The sequence below is a fragment of the Rattus norvegicus genome, chromosome 14 (genome assembly GCF_021556685.1).
Source record: "Rattus norvegicus strain SHRSP/BbbUtx chromosome 14, alternate assembly SHRSP_T2T, whole genome shotgun sequence".
Classification (NCBI taxonomy): domain Eukaryota; kingdom Metazoa; phylum Chordata; class Mammalia; order Rodentia; family Muridae; genus Rattus; species Rattus norvegicus.
In genome coordinates, this window is record NC_141547.1 from 80,798,441 (window position 1) to 80,826,309 (window position 27,869).

General features: G+C 41.1%; 1 protein-coding gene and 1 pseudogene across 3 annotated transcripts in view; one reads left to right on the top strand and one right to left on the bottom strand.

The window, feature by feature from the left end:
* Nucleotides 1-27,869, bottom strand: part of Fam193a (family with sequence similarity 193, member A) — a 125,742-nt gene that overhangs the window by 84,923 nt on the left and 12,950 nt on the right.
* On the top strand, nucleotides 9,245-9,340 carry LOC120096838 (small nucleolar RNA U13; annotated as a pseudogene).

A 27,869-nucleotide genomic window follows, 5' to 3' on the forward strand; every position in this document is an offset into this window, starting at 1 on the left:
CGTCAGATCAGAGGTCACAGGCTATACATGCTGGGCACAAGTGTACCAAAAGCCAGGCCAGAAATGTAATATGATATCCAAAGCTGACAAAAGATACCCACTCACTAACTACCAAATACATGGATCCAAAAGTATTTAAGATTTCAATTTTACTCAGATTCTAGGATATTTGAAAATATTTTAAAATAATTTTGGGGTGGGCCCAAAATTTATGACTATGAAAATTTTCTGTTTCAGATGTACCTTATACATACAGAAGCCAGTGTCACTACATCCATATCTTAAGTGCATCAGCACTATGACTGCAACTATTACATGGGATCTAGTGATGGAACTTTCTCTTAGTCTCGTGTTGACATGGTTTGGACTTGGTATTAGATCAGAGATGCTCAACCTGTACTCACTAGGAACCTACCATGTGCCTAGGTACCAGAACACAGTAGTAAGTTTTACTTATTCACTATCTGGAAGAGCTAATATCCCTACCAAAGCAAAAACAGAGATCATCAGAGCTTAGACTGCTAGCTGCAATCCTAACACTCTGAGACTAAGGCATACATGTTCTAGGCCAGTCTGAGCTAAAGCCTTTCTTAAAAACAAACAAGTAGGGGCTGGGGATTTAGCTCAGTGGTAGAGCGCTTACCTAGGAAGCGCAAGGCCCTGGGTTCAAGGCCCTGGGTTCGGTCCCCAGCTCCGAAAAAAAGAACCAGAAAAAAAAAAAAACAAGTAAAAAGAGAGGTCAGTAAAAAATATGCCTTAGGAGCAACTGATTGAGTGCTGGTGCTGGAAGAATGTCTTTCATTTAGGTAGCACTGAAGGCCTCTGTCAGGAAATATTGCAGAACAAGCACAAAGAGAGCAGACGCTGAAGAAAGAGCAGCTGGGGAGAGCACCAGCCCCAGGTTGCAGGAGAGCTGATAAGACATCTGATGAGCCAGAATGGAGGCCTGAGAGGAGATGGAGCAGGGACAGCTCTAAAAAGACACCTAATACATCTGAAATCTCTACTCTGGGCCATCTTTTAGGAGAGGCAAGAACAAAATGCAAAGAACAGAGACCCTGTTCTTCTAAAGGATATTGAAAAGGTAAGCTCAGAGTCATAGGCAGTAGGTTCTTAGCCTTTGTGTTTGTTTTTGAGATGGTATCTTTCTGTATTACTCAAACTGGCTTCAAAATCCTGGGCTCTGTCAATCCCCCTACCTTGGTCTCCCAAGTAGCTGAGACTACAGGTTTGATCTACCAAGAGCAGTACGTAGAAAAACACAAAGCAGAGACCCAAAGGAAACTACTTGTCCACCTGAAAGAGAAACAAAGCTGAAAGAACAGCACACACATCTGAATACAATGTGCGAGCACAAACACAGGCCAGGATCTAAAGCTTCTGTAGCAGCTGGGCACAGTCAGAAAGGACACATCACCAAGACTTCTGGTTCTCACACAAGAGCAGACATGACCCAATATCCATCTTAAAAAGAAATTTTACTGTATGAGAATGAACTCTCTGGACAATGACATAGACATGTTGCTACAGGCAGTTCTGAGTAAAGACTAGAGTTCAGAATAAAGAAGAGCAAGGTGAAATTCACAGGGCCTAAGGAGTCAATGACTAAATACCATAGGGGAATCCCAAGTGATAGGATAGGTTAGACCAGTGGAAAGAAACAAAGGACAGCTTGGATGTTGTTCTCATCTAAAGTTTATTTTCCAGAGTAAAACTCAGTCAGAAGGACATCCACACCAGGCTAATCTAATCTAATCCATGCCCTCTGAAAAAGGTGACCACAGATGAAGCTTGGTTGTAGAAAAACTTTATGGTCCATAGACTGAAAATGTAAGAAGGTCCAGAAACCTTCATCACAGAGAAGATGTAACTACTAAGGCTCTAAGTCCACAGGAGTGCCTGGGAAGAAAGGCAGTGGAGTAAGCAGCCTGGGAGTTCACACAGCACAGACACCTAAAGGAGAACAGAAGCATGAGTGCACTACAGACTGGAAAGGGTTAACATTCTGTTTGGGCAAACTATTTGACACTGTGTTTCCCAGAGTTCCAGCCCACTCATCATCATCTTTTATCTGCTCTTCTCCGACTACTACCAACCAAACTACTCCTCCCCAGGGTATGTGTCAGTCACATGCCCACCATCACCCAAGGACTCCAGTTATACCCGTCCCCCACTTTTTTTTTTTTTTTGGTTCTTTTTTTTCGGAGCTGGGGATCGAACCCAGGGCCTTGCGCTTCCTAGGCAAGCGCTCTACCACTGAGCTAAATCCCCAACCCCCCCTCCCTCACTTTTAAAAAGCAAAAGCTTTTCCATCTTTCCTTTAGAACACAAACATGCTGTTCCTGTCTCATCCTCCTCTTTTTTTAAAACAAAGATTTATTTGTATTATTTTAAATATGTATTGTGTGTGGGCATGTGTGAGACAGTAAAAAGCATCCTGGTTCCCTGTTGAGGAGGCTTGAACCCCCAGTGACCCTGAAAGGGATGGTAGGTGTTTTGCCTGACTCCCAGGAAACCAGGCCGGTCACTAGCCGCAGTCCTTCATAGACTTGTGGCCATCAGTCACGTAAGGGCAATGCCCCAAGCCCCTTTACAGGTACTGGATTATAAACTCAAGACAGATCTCCATTATAATGAGGTACCTAAAGGCCTGAAGACAGCCAATGAAACTCCTCAGGTACTCATCCCTGCAAGATATTTAATTTCAGGCCCACCCTGAGAAGTGGAGTATAGTTTTACTCACCCACTTTCCACCAAGACAGTAAACGCCTTAAAACCATGAACTGTCTCTTTTCATCGGAATCTACCATGGGGAACCATAGAACCATTAGAAGCCTCTAATCTCCTGAAGAAAACTTCCCTGTGCTGCCAGCAGTGGCAGCCAAGCTCAAGCTCGATATGGTCCAGCCAAGGACTAATCCAGCGGAACCAGCCGGGGCTCCCCCCTTTTCCCATTGGGCCCTAGGCTAGATCCAGTCCCGCAGGCCCCCATTCCATTCCCAGCTCATTTGTGGCATCCCAGCAGCGCCTAATACCCAAGAGCCTGAGAGTCAGATGCCCCAGCATCTTTGCAGGCCCACGAACTCTCAGGCTGTGTCCTGCCCTCAGATCTCCCTTCCCCACCAGGGGAGCAGAGTCCAGTGGCTTCCCACAGCCCAACCACAAGCAGCGGTGGGAGGGGCTGCTGCATGGGGGTAAGCATGGTCAACTTCCCAAGTCCAGCCTCTCCGTGTGGCCCAAGACCTGTAGCACAGCAGCCACAGGGACCGACACCGCCCCCACCCCCACCAACTAACCTACTGTCATGTGCACGTAATTACAGATGCCCAAAGAGGTCAGAGGCATCTGGTAACTCTGGTGCTGGTTGCAGGTTAGCTGTGATTGATCAGACATGGATATTGACTTGGGTCCTCTTAAATGCTAAACCATCTCTTCAGGCCCTTCATCCTCATCTTGACTGCATTTTCATCCACTTCTTTTAATAATATATGAGAACAATGTAGCTGGCTTCAGACACACCAGAAGAGGGCATCAGATCTCATTACAGATGGTTGTGTGCTACATGTGGTTGCTGGGACTTGAACTCAGGACCTCTGGAAGAGCAGTCACTAAGCCATCTATCTAGCCCTTTCATCCACCTCTTAACTACCTGTCAACAAAGTTGTCCACAGAAACAAAGCCACTCAATCTTCTCTTCTACACACACACACACACACACACACACACACACACACACACACATATCACTAAAAACCTACCAGAATGAACAAAATCCAGAATACCACCAAATGCTAGTAAACATGCAAAGTGGCACAGCCATTTGAGAAGACAATTTTAAAATGACTTATAAAATAAACCAAACCCTAACCACTAGATCCAACAACTATGTTTCGTATCTATCAATAAACTGAAAGTTTACATATACATGAAAAGTCATACACAGATTTTGTGTGTATGTGTGCATCTGTGTGTGTGGGGGGGGGGAGGGACAGATAGATGGATGGATGTATGGACAGATGAATGGACAGGCAGATGTGGTACTCTGCCTTTCCCATGTAATTCACCGCCATTCAGATATTTTACAACAGCTTTCATAACTGCTAAAATCTGAAGCAATCAAGATGTAATTCAAGCTTCCAGGGACTAAGCCACTACCTAAAGACTACACATGGACTGACCCTGGACTCTGACCTCATAGGTAGCAATGAATATTCTAGTAAAAGCACCAGTGGAAGGGGAAGCCCTGGGTCCTGCTAAGACTGAACCCCCAGTGAACTAGATTGTTGGGGGGAGGGCGGCAAGGGGGGGAGGATGCGGAGGGGAACAGCCATAAAGAAGGGGAGGGGGGACAGGGATGTTTGCCCGGAAACCGGGAAAGGGAATAACACTCGAAATGTATATAAGAAATACTCAAGTTAATAAAAAAAAAAAAAAAAAAAAAAGATTTAATTCAGCAGGTAAATGAACACAAGAAGAAATGAGTTATCAAGTCATGAAGAGGACAGGCAAAATTGTACATATATATTACTAAGCTTTAAAAAAAAATCTGCTGGGGTTGGGGATTTAGCTCAGTGGTAGAGCACTTGCCTAGCATGCGCAAGGCCCTGAGTTCGGTCCCCAGCTCCGAAAAAAAAAAAAAAAAATCTGCTAAGGCTGCATACTACATAATCCCACGGGGGCTGTGGGTTGGAAAGAGACTGACTTCTTACTTTCTACTCACTTTGCAAGAACCTAAAAATAGTCTATTAAAACAATGCTTCTTGGGCTGAAGAGCTGGCTCAGTGGTTAAGAGCACTGACTACTCTTCCAGAGATCCTGAGTTCAATTCCCAGAAACCACATATAATAGGATCTGATGCCCTCTTCTGGTGTGTCTGAAGGCAGTTACAATGTACTCATATACATAAAATAAATAATTTTTTAATCTAAAAAAGAAAAAAAAGAAAAACAGTATGGCTCAACAACATGCATACCCATCAAGGAGTTGGCCTTACCATTGCTGACAGCTAATCTGTACAACATCTAGGGAAGGTAGGCAGCTGTCAATAACAGGTTGACTATATTGGACCCTTTCATCATGGTAGGAATGGCAATTTTCCCTCTCTAGGAGAGAAATGTCTTTGTCTGGTTTGGTTTTGTTTGGTTTGGTTTTGTTTGATTTGGTTTTGTTTGGTTTGGTTTGGTTTGGTTTGGTTTTTCAAGACAGGGTTCTCTGCTAAACAGCCCTGGCTGACCTTGAACTAGCTTTGTAGACCAGGTTGGCCTAGAATGCACAGAGATCCACCAGCCTCTGCCTCCCCAGTTACTGGGATTAAGGGTGGGATCTCAGCCACCACACCCAGCTCAACAGAGACTTTAGCACTATTGAGTGCTCAGTCAAAAGACAAAGGCTGCATCAAGAACCTAGGTGTGGGGGTTGGGGATTTAGCTCAGTGGTAGAGCGCTTGCCTAGGAAGCGCAAGGCCCTGGGTTCGGTCCCCAGCTCCAAAAAAAAGAACCAAAAAAAAGAACCAAAAAAAAAAAAAAAAAAAAAAAAGAACCTAGGTGTGGTGGCAAACACCTTTAATCCTAGTACTCAGGAGGCAAAGACAGATGGATCTCTGTGAATTTATAAGCCAGCCTAGTTAGTCTACATAAGGAGCTCTAGGACATCTAGGGCTACATAAGTAAATCCTGTCTCAAACAAAACAAATCTGAGTAGGAGCCACATACCATTGAAAAACATTAGCGGATTCTTAGTAAAGAAGAGGAGCGATAGAAACAAGAGTAAATACAGGAGCAGCCATAGACCTGAGGTATAATATTCAAGAATAAACTTGATGCATATCATTCATACTAGTATTGTCTGTGATATGAACATATTATTATATATATAATATATATAATATATATATGCACCCCTATGAATACAAGTATACAGGAGGGTGCATTCACCCTTATGTATACAGACAAGAGGCCAGAAGCTGAGTGTTTTTCTCTATCAGTACCCATCCTCTCCCCTTTTTTTGCTTTTTATTTATTTATTTATATTTATTTAAATATTTATTTATTTATTTTTATTTACTTATTTATATTTTGTTCTCTGTGTGAGTGTGAAATGGCACAAGTGTAGAGGTCAGAGGAAAATTTCCAAGACTTGGTTCAATCTTTCTACTACGTGGTTCCTTACAATTCAAGTTGTTAAGTCTTAGCAGCAAGTACCTTAGCCACTGAACCATCTTAATAGTCCTGAGATAGGATCTATTACTGAGCCTAGAGTTCATCATTTTAGCTAGACTCTCTGCCCAGAAAGCCCTCAAGACCTGCCAGTACTGGAATTATTGGTACATGCTACTCTACATGTTTTTGTTTTTGGTTTTTATGTAGGTGCTAGGGATGTTACATGCTTATAACCCCAGCTACATAGAAGGCAGAGGCAGAAGGATCACTTAAGCCCAGGAGTTTGAGGCCAGAATCAACTTTTAAAAGCCTTGCCTCAAAAAAAGGAAAGGAAAGGAAAGGAAAGGAAAAGAGACGAGGGGAGGGGAGGGGAGGGGAGGGGAGCCATCTTCTATGTGCTGGTAGCACCCAATGCCTGTGGAAAGTAACACTGGACTCTTATGGGAAGCCAAAGAATTTGCCAGAAAGCTGCCCATAGTAATTCTACTGAAATGTAGAGAAGGCACAGAGAATTGACAAAAAGAGACAATCAGTAGAGGGCACCTCAAATGTCACATACGAGAGTGGGTATGTGTGGAGCCAAGAGGCAATGAACTGCTGCTAATTGGTGCACCTTCCTGCTCACATTTTTCCATGCTGGCTGCAGACATAATGCCTCTTGGCTTCAGCACCTCTTTCTGCTTACTAAGTGAAAAGCACCAGGTCTCATTTTATGATTTTTACTGATGCTCCTGGACTTACATCCCAATAAAGTTCATGAATAAGCAGGCAATGTCCTACTCTATTGCACAGCCTATTGCACAGCCTGCTGAAATCAAGCAAATACTGGGGATAGTGGTACACACCTTTAATCCTAGCATTCGCCTAGAGAAGCAGGCTAATCTCTGAGTTTCAGACTAGCCTGGTCTTAAAAAGTGAGTTCCAGGACATCAAGAGTTACACAGAGAAATTCTGTCTTGAAAAAAAAAAAATACATAAAGTATGGCTTTGGCCTTTGTACCATGTTAAAAAAAACAAAGCCCTTCTATAAGAACGTAATTAAAACTTATCAATAGAGGGAGCTAGAGAGACAGAGCTGGGAGGGAAGGCTTCCCTCCTCTCAGAGTCTGCTACAGATAGGCTCTTGAAAAACACATTGCCTCTAGGGATGAGTAATATTTGACAATGTGTACTTTTCTCTAGCTCTGAACTTTAGGAATAGCAATGTAATAACTAAGAGCTTCAGAACATGAATCTGTATCCCAACCCTAATTACTGTTGCTGCTTTCCCCTAAGCCCCATCCATTCATGCCTCCACCTACCAGGGTCCCTCAGCACTGAAAGACTAGCCAACCTTGGAGCTGCCCTGACTCATTTTATTTAATATATATTTAATTACGTGTGTGTGTGTGTGTGTGTGTGTGTGTGTGTGTGTGTGTGTGTGTGTGTGTGTGTGTGTGAATAATTTTTCCCCTTGCTGCATGAGCTGTGCTCTAGCCAGTTCTGGCAGCTCACTCTTCTCTTCTGTGTGCTCATCCATCCCTCACTCTCAGCTGTTACACTCCAGGTTGATCTGACTTGCCTGCCAACTGAGGACCAACCCAGAAACCCTGAACAACCTACTGATTATAATTCTATCTTCCATAAGTCTAATCTCCAGCCTTGGAGAGAAGGCTCCTTTCAAATATGTTCCTTGATACTTGTTTTAAATGGCTAAAGTTTGTAGCTATGTGGTGACGGCGCATGCCTTTAATTCCAGCCCTCAGGAGACATATGCAGGTGGATCTGAGTTCTAGACTAGCCTGGTCTACAGAACAAGTTACAGGATAGCTAAGGACCTCTGGTCTTGAAGAACAGTCCCACTAGATACAGAATATTCTATATAAATGAGCAATACATGATACTTGGTCTCCTGTGGTCAGAACTTGGTCTCCTGTGGTTAGATAGACAAATTTGAGAAAGGGTTTAAAATTTAAACTTTAAATGAAAGTATACTCTCTCACTGCTAAGCTTAATGAACAATCCAGGGGGAAAAAAATCCTTCCCAATTCCACAATTTAGGATTCTTTATACACAATAGGCGAACAGCTACACCAGGTAGCTAGCAATGGGCATGACCATATATATTCACACCTCTGAATCAACAGCTAAAAAGCAAAGTTGTAATGTGTAGACCAGAATAGCTGAGGTTACATAGACTTCATCATTAAGAACTACTTGTCTAGGAATAAAACTTTTAATTAAATGTACCAACAAAGTAAACCAACATGAAAAAAATCACCAACTACGACAATAGTGAAGGAAAAAAAGAACATGAGACATGCAGAATCCTAAAAAGTGAATTTTGTTTGAAAATCTTTCCTAAACTAAGTTCCTTTCCATGATGTTGATGTGACTTCTCAGATTAGTAACACTGGTACTGATAAATGTTCCAACCACGTGAATCATCGGAATTTGTTATAAAACAGAATGAAGAAGAAAATAACAAAACATTACCCCAGAACCATATGCCCCTCACCCAACAAAATTTAGTCAGCATGAGTTCTGTATTTGTACCTACCTATTTCTAAATATAATGCCTAAAAAATCAAGACTGTGTTGGAATAAACAACCACAGACTAGCAGAACACTTCTCATATCTCAGTGTAAGTCACCATCAGTCTGTATGTTAGAAGTAGTGAGAAGGAAAACTGCACTGGAACTCTGCAGTCAGGAAACCTGAATTTCAATTACAATTCCATCTCCCTGTTGGGAGAAGCCTCCCCCACCCCCTTTTGCATTGTTTTGAGAAACAGACAGTCCATAAGCTCTGAAAACACTGTTTCTAAATCAATACTGAAAATTATAGTTGCTCAGAGAACACGGCATAAAAGAGTACAACACTGGTTGACACTCACTACCCACTCTTCATCCTCTAGCAAGTGCTTAACACTTGTTGGCCTGTGGCTTCACACATTTGTTAATTTATTTTTAAAAATCTACTCCGGCTTACCAGAGAACCAAATACGATGCTAAATTATTACATATAGGTCATGAGTTTAAATGCAGAATCTGAAGTCTAGACCATTGAGCATAGTGATTACCAGTCAAAATGGCCAGTACTTGCCATCCCTTTTTTTTTTAAGTATGATTAGGTTACACCATTGTATGACACACGCGTCCTTCAACCCTCATTATGACATTATTACATTATCCATCTGACATGGGGGGTGTGATGTATTACCATTAAAATGAGGAAATGCAGGGGCTCAGAGAGATGGCTCAGTTGTTAGCAGCACTGGCAACTCTTTATAGAGGACCTGGGTTCTGTTGTAAGCATTCACATGATGGTTTACAACCACCTGTAACTACAAGTTCTCAGGAATACAATGGATTCCTCTACCCTCTGTGTGTGATGCACACATGTGGTACAAACATACATGCAGGCATACACCCATACACATAAAATAATTTTTTTTAACTGACAAATGTAGCTCCTTTGGTAAAGCACTTGCCACACAAACTTGAGAATCCGAGTTCAGATCTCCGGCACCCACAGAGCAAGTCCAGGAGTACAGGCCATAGGAGATCAGTATAATGAAGACAAAAATGAAGTGATTGGAACTATTTGTTTCAGATCATCTCTTACCCTGAAGCCAAGGCTTGAGGTGTCAAACTTGCAGCAAGTGTCCTGCTTCAGTCTCCTGTGCACAGGCTTACAGGCATGCATCATCATACCCATTACTGGTTTTTGGTTTTTTGTTTTTTTGTTTTTGTCTTTTTTTCCGGAGCTGAGGACCGAACCCAGGGCCTTGCACTTGCTAGGCAAGCGCTCTACCTCTGAGCTAAATCCCCAACCCCCCCATTACTGTTTTTAATGTTTTTCCTGTGCTGTGGACCATCCCAGGGCTCCTCCCACTTGCAGGCTCTCTACAACCAACTACATGCCTATATTAGTTATGGTTTTACTACCGTGAACAGATACCATGACCAAGACAACTCTTGTAAGGACAGCATTTAATTGAGGCAGGCTTACAGGTTCAGAGATTCAGTCTAAGATCATCAAGGTGGGAACATGGCAGCACATAGGCAGGTATGGTGCAGGAGGTGAAAGTCCTACATCTTCATCTAAAGGCTGCTAGTGGAAGACTGACTTCCAGGCAACTAGGATGAGGGTCTTAAGCCCACACCCACAATGACACACCAACTCCAACAGGGCCACACCTTCTAATAGTGCCAACTCCCTGGGCAGAGCATATACAAACCATCACAATGCCCAATCCTTAAAAGCATTGTATACATTTACCATGTACCGGGTAATAGTTTTTGTTTAGTTTGGTTGGGGTTTTTGTTTGGTTTGGTTTGGGTGTTTTTTGTTTTTGTTTTTTTTTTTTTCTTTTTTTCTTTTTTTCGGAGCTGGGGACCGAACCCAGGACCTTGCGCTTGCTAGGCAAGCGCTCTACCACTGAGCTAAATCCCCAACCCCTTTTGTTTTTTTAAGATGGGGTTTTTCTGTGTAGCCTGACTGTCCTGGAACTCAGAATCTGCTGCCTCTGCCCACCACTGCTCGGTTGCCATGCGATGTTTTAATAGAATGAGCACAGTGTGAAGTTTCAGGAGATGGTATACACTACTGTATCAGTAGATAATATGCACTGTGATGCTCAGGAATAGATGATATCTGCTGTGCTCAGTAGATGACATACACTGTCATGTTTCAGGAAATGGTATCCATTGACATGTTCAGTAGTAGATGGCATACATCATGATACTTTGGTAGATAGTATATCAAGTGTATATTACATAGTATATTTCAAATCCTTCTGGGGCTAGAGATGTCATTCTTGCTTTGCATGCACAAGACACTTTTGATCCCAAATCCTTTAAAAGAAAGAAAGAAAGAAAGAAAGAAAGAAAGAAAGAAAGAAAGAAAGAAAGAGAAGAAAGAATGGATGAATTTGAGGGAAAGAGAGAAGTTGGAAGGGAAGAAAGAAGTAAGAAAAGGAATAGGGGGAATTCTGTCTTTAGAGTGTGATACAGTATTACACATTTGTAATTCCAACACTTGTCAGAAAGTCAAAGGGCCCAGGATTCAAAACCAGCCTCAACTACATAGGGCAGTGGTCCTCAACCTTCCTAATGCCGTGACCCTTTAATACAGTTCCTCACGTTATGGTAACCTCAAATCTTAAAACTATCTTCAGTGCTACTTCATAACTAGTTTTGCTACTGGTGTGAACTGTACATACTTGCCTGATATGCAGGCTGAATGACTCCTATGAGAGGGAGTAGTGACCCACAAGTTGAAAAACACTGATATAGTCTGAAGCTAGCATAAGCTACATAAAACCCAGTCTCATATAACAATAAATAAAAATAAAAACAAAATAAAAAAAAACAAAAGACACTTTTCTGACTCCCTTAAAATATATATTACTGTTCTCTATAGCTTTCATTTCTGCAACAAAACCCAAATCTTATTCCTACTATCTAATTTGGCTAAGCAGCTACTGACCAAGCTCTTCCAACAGTCTCTCCTCCCTACTCTCTCCAAACTCCGTTTTCAAGATCTGTATGATTAACTGACTTGAGCACATAAGACTGTGATCAAGGCACAAGCCTCTAACCCAAGCACTTAGGAGCAGAGGAAGGAGGATCTCTGTGAGACTGAGGCTAGCCTGGTCTACAAAGTGAGTTCCAGGATGGTCAGGGCTATGTAGAGAAAGTTTGGCTTGAAACTACCCACACACACAACAAAAAGGGGGCGGGGGGACTAGAGAGATGGTTCAGCAGTTAAAAGCACTGGCTGTTCTTCCAGGACTCACTCCCAGAATTCACATGACAACTCACAGCTACCTGTAACCCCAGTTCTAGGGGTCTGACAAACTCAGACATAAATGCAGACAAAGCACCAATGCACATAAAATAAACATAATTTTAAAAAATTCTGGGATTACATGAACCTTGTCTAGATCTAAAATAAAATTTTTATCCTCTCCCCCTCCCTCCCTCCCCCCTTACCCACCCCTCCTCTGCAGGGGAGGTTGTTAAACAGAACCCAGTGTCTATGCTCAACATTTCCTTTATGAATCTGTCTGCTGGCTAACATTTGGGTAGACTGTACATTCTGGCTATGTCACATCAGAGCACAAGAGTCTCTTCAAAACACTATTTAATGAGTGTGGTGGTTTATAACAATAACCTCGGCATTTGGAGACTGGAACAAAAGGATCAGAGTAAGTAATAAGAACAGCTTAGACTATGTAGTAAGTTTTAAAAAGCATAAGATTTCTTTTCCTTGGGCTACTATAGACAGCAGTGAGACTACTATACGGCATAGTGGTTCCTTTAATTGAGTTTTTATCTAAAAGAAAACAAAATTTGCTGGGCATGGCCTGTAACTCCAGCACTGAGGAGTCAGTGGGAGGCAGGAGGATTGCTTACTTATAGAGTGAGTTCTGGCCCAACAAGGGCTACAGATAAGATCCCATCTCAAAAACCCAAACTCAACAATATTAAAAAAAAAAAGTTTTAGCTTTTTAGATTTCTTATATGAAATATATGTGAGTGTTTTGCCTGAATTTATATATGTACCGTGTGTGTGTGTGTGTGTACATGCACGAGCCCACGCATTACCCATAAAGAACAGAAGTATCAGATCTACTAGAACTGGAATAACAGATGGTTGTGGGTCATTAGGTGGGTATTGGGAATTAAACCCAGTCCTCTCAAAAACTCTTAAGTGTTCTTAACTATGTCTCCAGGCCCCACCAATAAAACCTTTTAATTAAGTAAATTATTAGCATGCCTGAAATTAATTCAGAATATAACATCAAACTTAGACCAAAGACCACCAGAAATTTCAAGGTAAATGAGTGGCTATCTTAAAGAAATATAATGTTCCCAGCCAATAACAAACTTTCACAGATTAATGACTTGGCATCATCAGCTGGGCATGGTGATGCATGCCTTTAGTCCCAGTGCTCAGGAGGAAGAAGGAGGCTATCTCTGCATTCAAGGCCGGCCTGGTCTACAGAGTAAGTTCCAGGACAGTTGCACAGAGAAACTCTGTCATGAAAAACCAAAAATGACGGATGGATGGATGGGATTGTTTTAAAATATCTTAGCATCAAACATACTAGACCATATGACACTGGAGTGTGTATTCAGGCTGAATATTGCCAATATGAAACTGCCTTGTAAGGCAATGTCTTCTTCAATAACTTGACCCATTCCAAAACCAGTTTGAATGCTTTAAAAAGGCTAACACCATCGTGGAGACTCTGGACTTGGGTAACATGGAGTTTCTTGAGCTCACATCCTCTATGCATTTAGGCAAGCATACATCAATGGTTCATTACCAGAGGCACTTGGTAATCATCATCAAACTCCCTTAAGTTCAGAGTCATGAAAGCGGCATCAACCACTGAGCTGACAAATGCAGACTAAGACTATAAACTGGAGCAGTAAGCTTGATGCTGCAACCACCACCCTGATAACTTTTTCCTCCTCTGACCTCTGGGGACTTTCCCCACCACTCTGGAGCTTATATATTGTTCTGAGGGCTGTTTGCTACCTTCCCAATCAATCACTGCTTTTGTTTTTTAGGAGGAAGCGGGGGACTATGTAGTGTTCTTCTCTGTGCACACTTATGTGAGTTCATGTAGAGGCTAGAAGTTAATGTCAGGTGTTTTCTATTAATCTCCACCTTATTCTCCTGAGATTTAATTCTTTGAGTCTCTCACTGGACGGAGTTCAATGATTTAGCTAGACTGGCTGCCAGCAAACATCAAGGATCTGCTCTATCTCTGGACACATTACACACACATAACAGAAGGAAAATGCACCAGTGCACATACATGCATACAACAGAGCAGCACATACACAGAACTCAGCCAAGAGAGGAAGAAGCGTGTGATATCTTCCTTCTATTTTCAGATGAAAATAAGACAGAACCCCCAAAGCCCTTTTCCCCTTACTTGCTTCATCTTGGCCAAAGGCCACCATAGGAGAAAATGAAATAATTCAGGATCAGCTTTTTTTCTTGTCTTCTACCTTTAGTCCTACTCCTGCTTGGGAGAATGGGGCCAGGACAAATATAAGATGTTGCACTTTAGTCAGGCCTAAAACTGGAGCCTAGTCCAGAAGGACCAATATCTCCTCCCTAAGGAAATGTTAAGACACATTCTGATTAATCAAAGCCAGTGCTGCTCAGTATAACTTCACTTTTATAAAATAAGCTGTGACTACACATTTCTTTAAAGTCTCAGATTTATGAGTGGCGTGTGATAATAATATGTACTCAGTCCTATGATTATCTATCCCATCTACTCTATGTGTTTTACACACATTTCACAAAGTACTTTATCCCACTGTCTCACTGAATCTGAATGTTCTGTAATTAACTTATTTTGTACAATATACCACTGATATTCTCAATGGTCATATCAGGACTTTTTTAAATTAACTGAAAATGGCCAAGTACACATCTGTAATCCCTGCACTGAGAAGGCTGGGACAAGACTTTCAAAGCCAGTCTTGAGTATAAAACTAGACCTTGTCTTGAAAAGGGGGGAAGGGATGGAAGGGCAGGAAAAGGTAGAATAGAGCAGAGCACGGTAGCTCATGTCTTTATATTTCAGTACTCAAGGCACTGAGGCAGACAGATCTCTATGAATTTACTGAGAGCCTGGTCTATATGGCAAGTTCCAAGACAGCTAGAGACATACAAATACATACATACATACATACATACATACATACATACATACATACATACATACATCAGCAGCATAATTGGGACTAGAGAAAACGTCTCAGTGGTTTCAGAACATGTATTGTGGTTTGTTTGTTTTTTTTCGGAGCTGGGGACCGAACCCAGGGCCTTGCGCTTCCTAGGCAAGCGCTCTACCACTGAGCTAAATCCCCAACCCACATGTATTGTTCTTGTAGAGTCTAGAAATAATTCAAAAAGGAGGCCCTGGGGCTGGAGCAATGGCTGCTCTTCTAGAGGGCCTGAGTTCAATTCCTAGAAACCACATGGTGGCTCACAACCATCTGTAATGGGGATCCGATGCCTTCTTCTGGTGTGTCTGAAAACAGCAACAGTGTACTCACATACATTAATCTTAAAACACACACACATAAATCTTAAAAAAAAAAAAAAAAGAAAAAGAAAAAGAAAAACCCCAACCTTCTGAAATATGCAAATGTGACAAAGGCGGACTGTAGGCTTTTTTTTTTTTTTCTCTCGGAGCTGGGGACCAAACCCAGGGCCTTGCGCTTCCTACGTAAGCGCTCTACCACTGAGCTAAATCCCCAGCCCCTAGGCTTATATTTTTAAACTCTATTTTTAATAAGGTTTTTAAATGTTTTAACCTCCCTTCTAGCCACCAGAGGGAGTGGGAACGAAAGGTTATTAGGATGTGTGGGAAGTAAACCTGTTTAGAAATTGTTCTGTGGAGCATATCCCATCTGTGTTGTTAGGAAATCAGCAGTTTAGTTCACAGTTCAGCAGCAGTAGCTCAATCTACTTGCAAACACTTCACGAATATACCAGCAGTCCAGCTCAGTAGTGTCAGGATAGCACACACGAATCAGCAGCCGTGGTGGCACAACCTAGCAGAGACAGCCAGGCCTCAGCTGAATTGGCACAAGTCAGCAAGAGGGACCAGGACCATCAGGCACAACGTGGGTTTTTTGACGTGTCTCTTTCAACAAGGTGAAGATTAGCCAAGATGCAAGACCAAGAAGCATTGCAAAGCTAGCTGTGCAAGCATGCCCCTCTTGTAGTCTGCTGAGTCCTATTTATACTCCCTCCAAAAATCATGTGTCCTTCCACAAGTCTTGCCTCAGCATGTGAGTCTGTATCAGTTGACATCACTCTGCCAACTGGCCTGAGTCTGTGGAAGCTGCAAGAAGTCACAAGAACCTCTTGAGGAGTTTTTTGGTACATTTCTGTCTATGAAATCATGACAAACGGAACTCAACAAAGCATGTAAGGTGAACTAACACATACATGTCACTGTCAAAGAAGCCTTCATCAGGTGTCCTTTCACATGCTTGCTTTACGTCTGCTCCAGTAAAACATTCTTTTACATATGTGCCTTAGGAAAACACCCTTCCACCTGTGCTTCAGTGAATAGTCTTTGACATAACTGACTTTCCAAAGAAACCACAAGTTTCCACTTCAGCCAACACTGGACTAATAAATGTACATTGACAAGGGACAAAAAAAGTAACTCCTCGTCAAGAAATGTGCCCAGGGGCCCCAAAATCAAATTCAAGTCAGCCACCTCAGATCAACAGTGGAGAAAGACATCCATAGAAGAATTAAACAACACTGCTCCAGATATAACCTTAATAACCCAGATATCAAAGCTGGAGCAGCTCAACAGATAAGAAAGAAAATCTCAGGAAAGACCAAAAGGAAAAAGAAAAGTATTTTGGGATTGCCATAAAAGATAAAGAAACCAAAGTTAAAATTATAATGAGATAAGAATAAAATTAAAGGCTTAATGGATACAGACACAAATGTAACCATTTCATGAGATTCCTGGAACTCAACTTGGTCACTTCAGAAGGCATCTATAGAGCACCTAGGAAATGGGACATTGTCTCAGGTAAAACAAAGTCTAAAATGAATTAAATGCATGCGATCAAAAGGTCAAATAGAAAAACTAAAGCCTGAATATAGACAGTCATAGAAAGAAAAAAGATTAAATTTAAATCAAAACAGGCAACATGATTTACTGATCCCTCTACATAGGAACAATTCTGAGACTGGCTGAGACATGAAAATGTCTCCAACCAGAACTTCAGCTATGCTGATAAATATTGGCTTAAGAATACTCAAGACTTATCATGCCATCCTTTCAAATAGCATAGATAAAAACGTTATTATGCTTTGGTTATATAATCCAAACTAACTAATAAAGAAAAATACATGCCTTACCTGCTTAAACACAGAGAGCAATTATCATCTTTAACTAAATTGTGCACAGTGCACATTCCATACATATGTTATTGCAGAAATGTATATTATCTTTGAGAGTTTACAGGTTTACAGACACCAATGAAGTTAAAGCAACCCTGACAATATTCACCCTCAGGGATGCTGCAATGCTGAGACATATTTATTCCACATCCTGATCATCTTACAATTTCCTCAAAAATCTGCATCCAGCACATTTTCAAAATGGCTAGATTGTCTAGCATCGTTAAGACCATTCCAGTCAGGACTTCAATTAAGCCCTGAATTTTCTCAGTATACAGAGTCTGGACAACAAATGATACAGCTAGCTTTCTTAAGACTGACCAATATCCAAAATTGGGGGGTAGGGGGAAAGAAGGGGTGCAGGCAAAAGGAAAATGATGCTCCCAAATCCACCAGGAAGCAATTTTAAGAGAGCAATCCCTCACTCACAAAAAGAGGATGGATGGCTTTGCCAGTCAATATTCATGGATGGATGGTTTGGCCTCATTTAAAAGGGTTGGTTCCAAGTTAATGGTCTTGACCAGGGGGAAATATAATAAGAGAGGGTTGGATTCAGGGATTTCTTTTTCTTTCCTCTATCCTTCTTTCTCTCCTATCTAGTGTTAGCAGGAAAAGTATGGAGAAAGGATAACCAAAAAAAAGGAGGGAGGGTGAAAAAATAGGAATAATAGGAATAAAGGGTAGATTACTGAATATACTCTCTAACTCTATAGAGCTTCTACCAGTCAAAAAAGTATAGATCTGTATATACTGATACAAAATTAAGGTTATATTTGGTATAGATCTTTGTATATTGATATAAAATTAAGATCTATTTGCTTATAACATACTATGTATATCAACCTTTTTAAAGGTATTATAGCTATGTAATTCTTAACAATCCAAGATTAAGTTCTTGTACAAATCGTTTAGAATAAGTTAAAAATGCAAGTTAGTAGTCAAGGCAGTCAGTCATGTTAGATACTAGTTTAGGTAATTTCAGAAATATGGTTCCAAGGTTAAACAGACAGCAGTTAGAAACAATTCAGATATACTATAGATAGATAGTCTTCAAAAAACTCAGTGATCTACAGAATATGGTATTTAAAGATATTTATTAAAAGGCCTTTTCTGACCATGAGACAGGTCTGCTCCTGGCAGTACCCCCATTCTACTTCAAAGCAGATGAGGAGCATTGAAGAACCTCCAGACAGAGTTTGCTTCAAAAGTGTCAAGCTAGCCACTGGCCAAGAAATTGCCCTTGCTTCAACTGCTGACATTATGCTATCCAAACTGGATGCAGGTAAGTCTACTGCCAAGCTTTACAGGGGCAAAGTCCTTCATAATCCCTCCTTCACAAAAAAGTCTGTCATATACTGGGCGAGAAGGCTGAATATGATGCTCCAATAACAGAGAATTTTGGGGGGACTGTAGAGGCAAACAGCTTTCCCTGTCACTTCTATAGTTTTGGAAGCTACTTGCCTACATACTCAAGTACTGTTTATTCCTCCTCAGGTCTCAGATTGGGTTATAATCTTACATAAGTTTAAGTTTAAGTTTAGGATTTAGGAAAATGTTTTTAAGGGGGGCTGGAGAAATGGCTCAGTGATTAAGAGTATTGGTTGTTCTTCCCAAGGTCCTGAGTTCACGTCTCAGCAACCACATGATGGCTCACAGCCATCTGTGATGGGATCCAATGCCCTCTTCTGGCACGCAGTTGTACATGGCAGATAGAGTACTCGTACACAAAATAAATAAATCTTGAAAGAAGTTTTTAAGTGTAGGAAGATATGTTAGGTTGGTAATCCAAGTTGTAATAGAAATTGATTTAGGGGTTGGGGATTTAGCTCAGTGGTAGAGCGCTTGCCTAGCAAGCGCAAGGCCCTGGGTTCGGTCCCCAGCTCCGAAAAAAAAAAAGAAAAAGAAATTGATTTAGGTACAGAACTCTGAACTCACCAAGAGAGGCTAGATAATGGAGTACTTTCTCCAAAGCTGCCAAATATGTATGGACTGGACACTGCAAATGTAAAACTTACCTAATAGTTTTCATAATTGTTATTATTGTATGTGGTTTATTATTGTAAGAGAAAGGGCCTTTTTTTTTTTTTTGTTCTTTTTTTTTTTTCCGGAGCTGGGGACCGAACCCAGGGCCTTGCGCTTGCTAGGCAAGCGCTCTACCACTGAGCTAAATCCCCAACCCCCGAGAAAAGGCCTTTTATTGAGCTAAATGGGGAAAATATACAGAGAATTTCTTGTGTGAAAACATCACCTGTCAATAAAATGCTGATGGCCTATTAGCAAAAGGCAGGAAATACAAAGTGGGACATTCAAGGGGGAGGGGATTCTTGGGTAGTCAGATGCAGGAGAAGATTTCTCAAGAGCTGCTAGAGACAGTTCATGAAACTAAAGGAGAGGTAACTGCCCATGTAGCATGACTTACACTAGTTTAAGCAGGTTAATTAAGTTAGAAGCTAGTGGGAACAAGCCCAAGCTTATGGCCTAAGCATTTATTCACAAATAAGAAGCCTCAGAGTCATCATTTCAGGGAACTTGGACACAGGTGGAAAAGCCCATAGTTACAGCAGAGGACCTAGAGTTCCTGAGTTCAATTCCCAGCACACACATCAGGCAGTCTTCAACTACTTGTAACTTTAGCTTCAGGGGATGTCTCTGACCTCCTCAAACACATGCTCGTACACACACACACACACACAATCTCCTTTATGTTTGGTTTTCCAAGAGTGTTTCCCTGTGTAGTTTCCCTGACTGTCCTGAAACTCACTCTGTAGACCAGGCTAGCCTTGAAATCAGAGATCTGCCTGCCTCTGCCTCCATGAGTGCTAGGATTAAAGGTGCCACCTGGAAACAAAAATATTCTTTAGGAAGAAATATATAATTAAGCTAGGGGTGATAATACAGTCTCATAAACCCAACACAAAAGTAGTGCTGGGCAGGAAAATAAAGAGTTCAAGGCCAACCTCAGTCAGGTACATAGGGAGTCTGAGGCAACATGAGCTAGATGAGATTTTTCTCTCAAACGACAATCGGTAATTCTTTCTTTTTTTTTTTTTTTAACAAGTACGATAACTGGATCTCTTTTTATTTTTTTCTTTTTTTTCCGGGGCTGGGGACCGAACCCAGGACCTTGCGCTTCCTAGGTAAGCGCTCTACCACTGAGCCAAATCCCCAATCCCTGGTAATTATTTCTTATGACTAATCCACATCATAAGAGACATATAAACCAATTCTCTTCCATTACGGTTGTAGACTACAGCTGACTATCCCCTCACCTCATCCAGCTTGCTTAGAACATTTTCTGAGGGTAAACAGCATGATACATGGCATGCCTTAAATTCTGGTCACCATGGTAAGGATAAACACACCTCATATGCTAGCCTTGCATGTTTTATAAAATCTTTCATTTCACTACGATTGAAAAAACAAATCACAAATAATATTGCTGAACTCTTAAGACTATATTTACCCTCCAAATATAATTATTTAAGAAACTTCTTTAAAATTTTCCAATTTTTTTTAAAAAGTTATTTTTTTTAAGATTTATTTATTATATATAAGTACACTGTAGCTGTCTTCAGACACACCAGAAGAGGGCATCGGATCTCTTTACAGATGGTTGTGAGCCACCATGTGGTTGCTGGGAATTGAACTCAGGACCTCTGGAAGAGCAGTCAGTGCTCTTAACCACTGAGCCGTCTCTCCAGCCCCCAGATTTTCTAATTCTTAGCTAAGCAGTGGTGCACTCCTTTAATCCCAGCACTCAGGAGGCAGAGGCAGGAGGCTCTTTGAGTTCAAGACCAGCCTGGTCTACAGAGTGAGTTCCAGGGCTACATCCAGCAACCCCATCTCAAAAAAAAAAAAAAAAAAACACAAACAAAAAAAAATTTTTTCTAATTCTTTATATGCAGTGTTGTAAACTTAGGACACACATACAAATAACACGAAAAACAGAAAACAAGTAAGGGGACTAACTATTTGGGGGAAAAGGGGAAGCAGAAGAAAAGGGGGTTGGTACAGGAAAGAACACAAACAAGGTATCATAATAAAATCCACTCTTTTTATGTTAACTGAAAAAAATCATTTTAATCTGGGCAGTGGTGGTGCATGCCTTTAATCCCAGCACTCAGGAGGCAGAGGCAGGCAAAGTTCCAGGATAGCCAGAGCTATACAGAAAAATCCTGTTTTGAAAAAAACAAAAAAAAAAAGGAAAAAAGAAAAAAAGTTGAAGTGAAAATTTCTGGTTTCTATGGAGACTCAGTTGTGTCACGTGATGTATTTTCTGGAAACTGTCTTATTAAGAGGATATTTTTGCTGAAGCAGACACATGGGGAGATGTTTTGCTAAGAACAGATACATGGTATTTTCCTGGAGGCAGCCTGGAAAAAGAACCTGTAATGTTTTCCTAGAGCAGATGATTGAGAAAACACCTGATGTTTGGAAAGGAGATAAATATATCCAAAGAGACAGTGGACGATGCTGGATGGTACTGGTGCTCCTTGTCATCACTGGGCTTTGATGACACTGGTCTTCACTGACAACTGGATGGTACTGGTATGCCTTACCATTCTTTGCTGGTCATTGTTTGTTGTGACTTCATAAAGAGAAATCACACCAAAAACCTTCTAGTGGTGTTCTGGTGGCTTCTTGCTGCTTCTGCAAATTTGGGCCTTTGGTGGCTTCTCACTGCTTCCTAAGATTTGGCCAAGTGGCAAAACCTTAGTTTCTTCTGGATCAACCTGCCATTGCTGATTCGTGAATGGTGTTTATGAGTGGATCAAGCTACTGCTGCTAATTTGTGTGAACTGAACTGCTGACATCCTGACAATGCAGACTGGATTTGCTCCAAGGAAATATTTCTAAACAGGTCCACATCCTCTTTTGCTCTATTAATCTTTCCTTTCCACTATGTCAGGTGGGTAGTGTGCTAGAAGGAAGGTTAAAGCAGTTAAGAACCCTTCTATGTCTACAAAAAATTAATTTAAGTCATGAAAAATAATGTACCATTTTTCTGCATTCATAAAGAACAATAAATATAGAACAAATATAGGAAAAATGTATATAGAACAAAGGTGCTCACTTATTGGTGAGAAGGATCAGAACGAGCAGAGTCAAGCCAGACCCTGAAGATGTTAGGATTCTAAAGACAGATGAGACAAGGATGAGAATGGCAAACAAGTATTCCTGGTAGTCAGCGGAAGCCTCTCTGCCAAAGTGAGGAAGCTCAGACCCAAGGACAAATGGGACTGATCAAAAGGCACAGAGGTACCCAGACAATTAAATTTCAGGAGAAGTTGGCTCATGCATACACAGGTCACATAACATACTGCACTATGGTGAAGCAAAAGAGAATCCATAAGAGCACCTGCATTTCTCACACCGATACGGAACATGACTTAATACACACACAAAATACATCTGGTGCTATACTCAGTGGTAGAGTACAGGCTAAGTACAGAAAGGGGAGGGGAGATGGCTCAGAAAGTAAAAGTACTGTTGCCAAAACCCAACAACCTGAGTTCACTCAGGACCCACACAGTTGAAGGAGAAAACCAAGTCCTTTAAGCTGTCCTTCATATGCGGTAGCACATGCATGCCCCCCTCTCCACACACAAATAATAACACCATTTAAAAAAATTAAAGAAGGGCCCAGAGTTCAATTTCCAGCAACCACTTAGTGGCTCACAATCATCTGTAAAAAAGTTGGATGCCCTCTTCTGTGTCTGAAGACAGCTACGGTATACTCATATACATAAAATAGATATTTTTTAAAAAATTTCAGAGAAGGGAGTTGGAGATATTAGGAGCAATTAGTCAGCTTTATTGGCAGTGCCTGCTGGAAACACCAGTCCTCTCAGAACACACAGAGTTATATGTAAGGTTTCTGTCACTGGCTGCAGCCACTCTTGTTCTTCTATACCATCCCTCAGTTACTCAAGGCTTTTGTTAAAATTCAGCGAAATGAGCTTGCCTCTGCACAAGAGATTCCTGTCCTTTCTTATACAGCAAGGTGTCACATTTTTCCATTTTAGGAAAAAAGATTCAAAACATTACTGCACAACAGAAGCTTTTAAACAGGTGAAAAACTCACTTCCTAGTATAAGTGTGCGCACAGAACTATTTACATTATTCTTAGCAAACACATACATACAATGACACCGTTCTACACATCCCTTTCAAAATACTCAATACAGCAAGGTTTTCTCAGTAAGCAATTTTCTACTCATTGCTAAAATGGCACTTTCGTCTTAAGAAGGCAGGTTAAGATTTTATTTTTTGAAAAACTACTGAACTTGTTCGGTAGCTTTCTACTGACAACTGCTTAGAAAAAGTAAGCAAATTTAGATGAATTATCTTCATATAAAAGATAACTCATCTTCAAAACAATAAATGCTTTTTACTTGGTCACAAGATGACCAACAAACCCATATCTTGCCAAATATAATCCCCATCTCCCTTATTACAAACAATTCGAGGACGGAGATCCCTCCAAGTCTCCACCTCAACCTGCTGCTATCAGCATCTCTCTGGGTCTCACTGGAGAGTAAGCTTTGCCAGTTTCTCCTTCTGAAACTTCACAGAAAAATGGCTGTTCCATTACCACAAATATCCACTTTGGGCCATAAAATCCTGTTTATCTAAGAAACTACTTCAAAATCTATCTGCATATTCTATCTCTGACACACAAATCAATCAGAATCTAGGCTGGTTCTTATTGTAAACACCTATCTTTCATCATCTCAAAGCAATCTTCCAAAATTTCCTTTCAATCATTTGTTTTCTCATCTTCTGCCAATATTTCTATGAGTATTCCAAAAATGTTTGCTGACAAAATAATGTACTGCTGTTGCTGCCACATGGCTTCTATGCGTTATTCCTGCCACTTGCCCACTCTTGCCCCTGCTGGAAAAGCTTTTCCCAATGACAGATGGCCACTGTGTCCCACAGTTCTGGAAAGGTATGACAATGTTGCACACTGATTCTACTACTCCACAGCAGAGAACTACACTTTTGTACTGGAGGCCTTTCTTGAAATCTAGCAGAGACCGGGTTCAGAAGACCTTCCAAAACTGTTGTAGAAAACCAGCTCTTGGCCTATGCTCACCAGGCAGAGTGCTTCTACAACTGAACCCCACCACACACAGATAAAAGCTAGAAACCTTGAGTCATTTTAACAAAACTTTATAAAACCTAGAGTCTAGTGAATACACTGAGCAACACATGACTTTAGAACTTTAGAACTGCTGCAAAAGTTATAGGTGGTATTTAACTCCTGGGTGCTTATTTTTAAACATTTTGTCAACTGTAAATGCTACGCTTTCCTTCTCTAATCTCCCTAATCTCTCAAGGATGTTAGGCAGAGTTGGACTCAGCAGTTAAGAACTCTGGATTCGGGGGCTGGAGAGATGGCTCAGAGGTTAAGAGCACTGACTGCTCTTCCAGAGGTCCTAAGTTCAATTCCCAGCAACCACATGGTGGCTCACAACCGTCTGTAATGAGATCTGATGCCCTCTTCTGGTGTGTCTGAAGACAGCTACAGTGTACTCATTTAAAATAAAATAAATCTTTAAAAAAGAAAAAAAAAAAAAGAACTCTGGATTCCCAGCACCCACATGACAATTCACAACCACCTATAACTCCAGTTAAAAAAAGATCTGACACCCTCTCCTACACCTTCTACATAAAATGTATGCACATGATGCACAGACAAACAGGCAGGCAATATACCCATACTCATAAAATAAATAATAATAAATCTTAAAAAACAGAAGTAAATGTAAAGCTACATTTCAAATCATCCTTGAAAGTAGATTATCAGTTTTACTTAGATCATTTTCATAGTTTCACACAGCTAATAAGCATCTTGTGAAGACAGTGTGCAGGCTCTGCCACAAATGAGCCAGTGTTTCATGTGTTTTTACTAACAGCAGCATCTTCAACCCATGGCTTCTATACTGGCTGGTTTTGTGTACCTACTTGACACAAGTTAGATTCATCAGAATGCAGCCTCAGGTAAGGAAATGCCTCTTAAAGATCCAGAAGGCTTTTTCTCAATTAGTGATCAATGTGGGAGAGCTTAGTCCACTGGGCAGTGCTATCACAGGGCTGAGCAAACAATGTAAAAGCAAGCCAGTAAGCAGCAGCCCTCCATGGCTTCTGCATCAGCTCCTGCCTCCAGATTCCAGCTCTGCTTGACTTCCTGTCCTAACTTCTTCCAATGACGGGACTATGATCTGGAAGTATAAACCAAATAAACCCATCCCTCACCAACTTGATTTTTGTTACAATGTTCATCGCATCAATAGAAACCCTAACTAAGACAGCTTCTATCCTGAGAACCATTTTAACTAAAAGCAGACAAGAGAACCTATGGACATACTAAAAACACACCCTTCGGTGGTTTGAATGAAAACAGCACCCATACATTCATGTATCTGTATTCTTAGTCCCCAGCTGATAACGTGTTTGGGAAGGATTAGGAGGGGTGCTCTTGTTAAAGTGGTATAACCTTGTGGGAGGAAAACTAAATCTGCTTAAGAAACCTGATAATTGGGGTTGGGGATTTGGCTCAGTGGTAGAGTGCTTACCTAGGAAGCGCAAGGTCCTGGGTTCGGTCCCCAGCCCCCTCCCCCCCCCCCGGGGGGGGGGGGGGGGGGGGGAAGAAACAATAAGAAACCTGATCATTTGAGTTCCATCCCCAGAACTTTCATAAGGTGGAAGGAGAATTTAACACCACAAAACTATCCCAGTTTTCACACATGCTTCACATAATAACATGGACACACACATCATATGAACAATAAAGTAAAATAAGTAAAAGACACCAGACAATGAGATGGCTCAGTGAGTAAAAACTCTTGCTTAGCAACCATGATGACCTGAGTTCCACCTTGAGACTCTTTTATAAAAGATAAGAGAGATAAAAAGGGAAAGCTGACTAAAGGGAACACAAAAACTATCGATAAACCTTTCATAAATTTAATTTTCGCCACTATTTCTTTAATCCAAGATTTCTTTATTTGCATATTCTCTCTCCCAGTTCTTTGTTTTGTTTTTTAAGTTTTGCTATGTTGCCCAAGCTGACCTCAAGCTGTCAAACTCAAGCAATCCTCCTGCCTCTGGCTCAGATATTACAGGAATTACAGAAGTTACTCATTTTGTAAATCTAAAATTACTCCAAAATAACAAGTGTAAGAAATGGCTCAGCAGGGCTGGTGAGATGGCTCAGTGGTTAAGAGCACTGACTGCTCTTCCAGAGTCCTGAGTTCAATTCCCAGCAACCACATGGTGGCTCACAAGCATCTGTAATGGGATCTGATGCCCTCTTCTGGTGTGCATGAAGACAGGTACAGTGTACTCATAAAATAAATAAACCTTTAAAAAGAAAAAAAGAAATGGCTCAGCAGCAAGAGCACTGCCCGCTCTTCCAGAGGACCTGTACTCAGTTCCCAGCATGACAGTTCGCAAATATCTAAAACTCCAGTTCCAAGGAATCTGGCATCCTCACACCAACATACATACAGGCAAAACACCAAATTAATAAATTATAAAAAACAAAAACTAAAACCCTGGAGGTAGAGCTCAGCTGGCAGAGTGCTTGTCCAGGATTCACAAATACCATGGATTCACTACTCAGCACCAAAAAGAAAATCAAGAGTGGTGGGCATTGCCTTGTAATCTCTGCACTGGAGGTGGAGGCAGGAGGATCAAAGTTCAAGGTCATCCTCAGCTATGTAACAAGTCTCAACACACACACACACACACACACACACACACACACACACACACACACACACACACCACACAAGTTGGGTAGGAGACCATCCTTGGCTATGTAATAAAATTCTGTCTGAAAAAAACACAGGAAAATATATTTAAGTAAATAAATAAGCTGGGGTGGGAGGACGGAGAAATGGCTCAGCAGTTTGGTTCCCAATGCCCACTCAGGGTAGCTCTCAACTGCCTCTTAACTCCAGTTCAGGAAGACCTCGCCTGAAACTCCAATACATAGACTAAGCTGGCCTCAAATTCAGAGTTTCCCCTGCCTCTACATTCAAATGCCTGGATAAAGGGCATGTGTCACCAAGAAAATAAAAAGTAAATCTAAAAAAGTAAAAATAAACCTGAGGCTGGAGGAATGACTTGGAGTTAAAAGCACTTGTTGCTCATGTAGAGGACCTAGGTTAGTTCACAGTACCCATTTGGTGGTTCCCAGCCAAACATTACAGAGAGAATCCAGTGCTCCTTTCTGACCTTCATATGTGCCACTCATGCACACCACGCATACTATGAAGGCAAAATGCTCACACATAAAAATTTCTTTGAATTAAAACAAAACCAGGGCTAGGGAAATGACTCAGTTGAGTAAAAGCATTTGCTATTCAAGTAAAAAGACATGAGTTCAAATTCCAAGCACACATGTAAAAAGCTGGGAATGGCTGAGTATGCCTATAACCCCAGCATTGAGGAATGGCAGACAGGTAAGTACCAGAAACTCATTAGCCAGCTAATTTCAGGTTCAGTAAGACCCTATCTCAACAAATAAGATGGATTAGACCAGCAAAATGATGCAGTGGGTAACTGTGCTTACTCAACAATCCTGACGATTTGAATTCCATTTCTATATCCTTAGTGGAAAGAAAGCTGTCCTCTGACCTCCATACATGCTGTCGCATATGCACGTACACACATATAATAAACAATTATCTACATACTTAAAAAAACAAGGTAGAAAGTATTAGAGAGAGACATTCACATCTTTT